General features: G+C 42.3%; 1 non-coding gene across 1 annotated transcript; it reads right to left on the bottom strand.

Annotated features, from left to right (window-relative positions):
• Window positions 1-896: 896 nt before the first annotated feature.
• On the bottom strand, window positions 897-1,003 carry LOC141662580 (small nucleolar RNA R71). The gene has a single exon (XR_012550688.1). It is a non-coding gene; the product is annotated as a small nucleolar RNA R71 (small nucleolar RNA).
• Window positions 1,004-5,262: the final 4,259 nt, after the last annotated feature.

Here is a 5,262-nt window from a genome sequence, read left to right as displayed (position 1 = left end):
AATTGAAGTGTTAGTTAAGTGGTTAATTAAGTAGTTAATTATAGTTAATATTTAATCAACAATTTTAAGTGTTATTATCTTAACATTGAGAAGTAATCATACATTGGTGAGTGAGTTTAATTAGACAATAATTTAGTCTGAGTCTCTGAGGGAACGAACTAGAAAGTATTCTATATTACTTGCGAACGCGTATACTTGCGTGAATATTAGCGCGTGTTTTCGCCCTAACAAGTTTTTGGCGCCGCTGCCGGGGACTCGGCGTATTTGTTTAGTTTATGTACTTACCATCATTGGTCATTAGGACTCAGTGATTAGGACGTAGTAGTTACTTATTTTTTCTGGTTATGTTTCAGGTACTTTAGCAAGCGTTTATGCAAACTCGTTCTCGTGCTCGCAAGAGGACTTTAGATACAGCTGAGGAGACAGACGAAGTTCTTGATATTCCGAAGAAGTTAGATTTTGAGGATTCGGATTCAGGAACTGAGCAGAAAGAACCAGTAAACATGGGAGATTGTATTGTTCAAGCTGATCCAGCTCTTATGGATTTTTCTCGGCCTAAAATTGATGACATTCAGTCAAGCATCCTTCATCCGGCTATTCAAGCTAACACCTTTGAAATCAAGCCGGGCACTATTCAGATGGTGCAGAATTCTGTTTCTTTTGGAGGAGCGGCAACTGAAGACCCCAACATGCACATAAGGAATTTTGTCGAGATTTGCAGCACTTTTAAGTATAATGGCGTGACTGATGAGGCTATCAAGTTGAGGCTTTTCCCATTCTCACTGAGGGATAAGGCTAAAGACTGGTTACATTCTGAACCAGCTGGGTCCATCACTACGTGGCAAGATCTTGCGCAAAAGTTTCTGGTGAAATTTTATCCGATGGCAAAGACTGCTGCTATGAGGAGTGCTCTTACTCAGTTTGCGCAGCAACCTACAGAATCTATGTGCGAGGCTTGGGAACGCTACAAGGAAATGTTGAGAAAATGTCCACATCATGGAATGCCGGATTGGATGGTGATCACTGGTTTCTATAATGGTTTGGGGGCCCAATCTCGGCCCATGCTCGATGCAGCAGCTGGAGGTGCCTTATGGGCTAAAAGCTATACTGAGGCGTATAATCTTATCGAGACAATGGCTGCAAATGAACATCATAACCCAACTCAGAGGATGACGTCAGGCAAGGTAGCAGGTATTCTGGAAGTTGATGCAGCCACCACTATTGCAACCCAGCTCCAAGCGCTATCAATGAAGGTTGATTCTTTGGCTACGTATGGAGTTAATCAAATAGCTATGGTTTGTGAGCTTTGTGCAGGTTCTCATGCTACGGATTAGTGTTCTCTTGTAAACGAATCTGTTCAGTATGTGAATAATTATCAGTGACAACAGCAGCCTGTGCCAGCGACCTATCATCCTAACAAAAGAAATCATCCAAATTTCAGCTGGGGGAATAATCAGAATGCTATTCAGCCACCATATCAGCAAGGAGTGAGTAAACAGTTTAACCCACCTGGATTCCAGCAACCACAGCAGTATGCTACAAGGCAATCATATCCTCAACAGGGAAGTGCAGCTGCACCTACTAGTGCTGATTTTGAGGAACTTAAGCTGTTGTACAAAAGTCAGGCGGTTTCTATCAAGACCTTGGAAAATCAAATCGGTCAATTAGCCAATGCAGTGCTCAATCGTCAACCTGGCACTCTTCCCAGTGACACGGAAGTACCAGGCAGGAAGGAAGCTAAAGAGCAAGTCAAGGCTATTACCTTAAGGTCTGGAAAAGTAGCTGATGCTGAAAAGGCAAAAGAAGTAGAAGCTGAAATTAGAGGTGAAGAATCTAAGCAAAAGGAGAAAGCGGCGGAACCAAGGAAGACTACTGTTGAACACACTCTGTCTGAGGCTAATACAGGGGAGAAACAGCTCTATCCTCCACCACCTTTTCCTAAGAGATTGCAGCAACAAAAGCTGGATAGACAGTTCGGGAAGTTTCTGGAGGTGTTCAAGAAACTTCACATCAATATACCTTTCGCTGAAGCTCTTGAACAAATGCCTAGTTATGCGAAGTTTATGAAGACTATTCTTTCAAGGAAGGTGAAACTGGATGACCTTGAAACCGTTGCTCTCACGGAAGAATGCAGCGCTGTTGTGCAACAAAAGTTACCACTAAAACTGAAAGATCCAGGAAGCTTCACCATTCCTTGCACAATTGGCAATCTGACGTTTGACAAGTGCCTTTGTGATTTGGGAGCAAGCATTAATCTGATGCCGTTATCGATCTTTAAAAAGCTGGATCTGCCTGATCCAAAACCCACATACATGTCGCTACAATTGGCTGACCGTTCCATTACTTACCCAAGGGGCATAGTTGAGGATGTGCTCGTCAAAGTGGATAAGCTCTTCTTTCCTGCAGATTTTGTTATTCTGGATTTTGAGGAAGATAAGAAGATTCCCATAATCTTGGGAAGGCCTTTCTTGGCTACTGGCCGTACCTTGATAGATGTGCAAAAAGGGGAACTTACTATGCGGGTCCAAGATCAGGATGTGACCTTCAACGTATTCAAGGCAATGAAATTCCCTACAGAAGATGAGGAGTGCTTAAAAGTGGATGTGATTGATTCTGCGGTTACTTCGGAACTCGATCATATGCTAATGTCTGATGCATTGGAAAAGGCCTTAGTGGGGGATTTTGACAGTGATGATGAAGATAGCAACGAGCAATTACAATATCTGAACGCTTCTCCCTGGAAGCGAAAGCTGGACATACCATTTGAATCTCTTGGTACTTCTGACCTCAAGAACGCTGAAGGGAAGCTCAAACCATCAATAGAGGAAGCACCTACCTTGGAGCTCAAGCCATTACCTGAACACTTGAGGTATGATTTTTTAGGTGATTCATCTACGTTACCTGTTATTATTTCATCTGACCTTTCAGGTAGTGAGGAAGACAAGCTCTTAAGGATTTTGAGAGAATTCAAATCGGCTATAGGATGGACCATAGAAGACATCAAGGGGATAAGTCCCTCATATTGTATGCATAAAATTCTGCTAGAGGAAGGTAGTAAGCCAACTGTGGAACAGCAGCGAAGACTGAATCCCATCATGAAGGAGGTGGTGAAGAAAGAAATTCTAAAATGGCTAGATGCAGGCATCATTTATCCTATTTCTGACAGCTCATGGGTGAGCCCCGTACAATGTGTACCTAAGAAGGGAGGTATCACTGTGGTCGCAAATGAAAAGAATGAGCTCATCCCTACTCGAACAGTTACAAGATGGAGAGTATGCATGGATTATAGAAAATTGAACAAAGCCACAAGGAAGGATCACTTCCCCCTTCCATTTATTGATCAAATGCTTGACAGATTGGCGGGTCATGAGTATTTTTGTCTTCTGGATGGTTATTCCAGGTATAATCAGATTTGTATTGCACCAGAGGATCAGGAAAAGACTACCTTCACTTGTCCATTTGGCACATTTGCTTTTCGCAGAGTTTCGTTTGGGTTATGTGGCGTCCCGGCCACTTTTCAGAGATGTATGATGGCTATATTCTCTGACATGATTGGAAATAACGTCGAAGTGTTCATGGATGACTTCTCCGTCTTTGGACACTCATATGATGAATGTTTGAATAATCTGCGCGCCGTACTCAAAAAATGCGTGGAAACTAATTTGGTGCTTAATTGGGAGAAATGTCATTTTATGGTGCGTGAAGGCGTTATCCTTGGGCATAAGGTCTCTAGCAAGGGTCTGGAGGTGGACAAGGCCAAGGTGGGAGTCATTGAAAATCTTCCCCCACCTAATTCTGTGAAAGGAATCCGTAGTTTTCTTGGTCATGCGGGTTTTTATCGGTGATTCATCAAGGACTTTTCAAAGATATCTAAGCCGTTGTGCAATTTGCTTGAGAAAGATGTGCCGTTCAAATTTGATGATGAATGTTTGGCAGCATTCGAGACTCTCAAGAAGAGTTTGATCACGGCACCAGTCATTACAGCACCAGATTGGACAGAACCATTTGAGATGATGTGTGATGCGAGTGATTATGCGGTAGGTGCAGTTCTGGGACAGCGCAAGAAAAATCTCTTCCATGTGGTCTACTATGCAAGTAAGACTTTAAATGGTGCCCAATTGAACTACACCACTACTGAGAAGGAGCTTTTGGCTATAGTCTTTGGTTTTGAGAAATTTCGATCTTATCTGCTTGGTACGAAAGTAACAGTATTCACTGATCATGCAGCTATTCGCTATCTGGTTTCTAAGAAGGATTCGAAGCCGAGACTCATTCGTTGGGTGCTTTTACTTCAGGAATTTGAGTTAGAGATCAAAGATAGAAAAGGTACTGAGAATCAAGTAGCTGACCATCTCTCTAGGTTGGAGAATCCCGATTCTACATCACAAGATAGGACGTTAATCAATGAATCTTTTCCGGATGAGCAGTTGTTTACAATTCAGGAGGAAGAACCATGGTTTGCAGATATTGTAAACTATCTCGTCAGCAACATAATGCCTCCTAATTTGACATCCGCTCAAAAGAAGAAGTTTCTGCATGAGGTGAAGTGGTATATGTTGGATGAACCATATTTGTTTAGACAGGGAGCTGACCAGATCATCAGGAGATGTATCCCGTTCTGTGAGACGGAGGGGATATTACGAGACTGCCATTCCACGATTTATGGTGGACACTATGGAGGTGAGAAGACGGCAGCTCGTATTCTGCAAGCAGGTTTTTTCTGGCCTACTTTGTTCAAGGATGCTCATCAGTTTGTTTTAAGGTGTGATCGTTGCCAAAGAGTGGGAAATTTGTCAAGGAAGGATGAAATGCCATTAAATGTGATGCTTGAAGTCGAGGTCTTTGATGTATGGGGAATCGATTTCATGGGGCCTTTTATCTTGTCTTGCAATAATCAGTACATCTTGCTGGCAGTCGATTATGTCTCAAAATGGGTCGAAGTTAAAGCTTTACCGACAAATGATGCAAAGGCAGTACTAAATTTTCTTCATAAGCAAATTTTCACAAGGTTTGGAACACCTCGGGTAATCATAAGTGATGAAGGATCATATTTTTGCAACCGTAAGTTCACTTCTATGATGCAGCGTTATAATGTGAATCATCGAGTAGCTACTGCCTATCATCCGCAAACAAATGGTCAAGCGGAAGTGTCTAATAGAGAGATAAAGCGTATTCTAGAGAAGGTTGTTTGTCCGTCAAGGAAGGATTGGTCTTTAAAGCTCGATGAAGCTGTTTGGGCTTACAGAACAGCATATAAAACTC

Source organism: Apium graveolens, chromosome 5 (assembly GCF_009905375.1).
Source record: "Apium graveolens cultivar Ventura chromosome 5, ASM990537v1, whole genome shotgun sequence".
Taxonomy (NCBI): domain Eukaryota; kingdom Viridiplantae; phylum Streptophyta; class Magnoliopsida; order Apiales; family Apiaceae; genus Apium; species Apium graveolens.
Note: the sequence above shows the minus strand (reverse complement) of the source record. Positions and strands in the feature narration are given on the sequence as shown.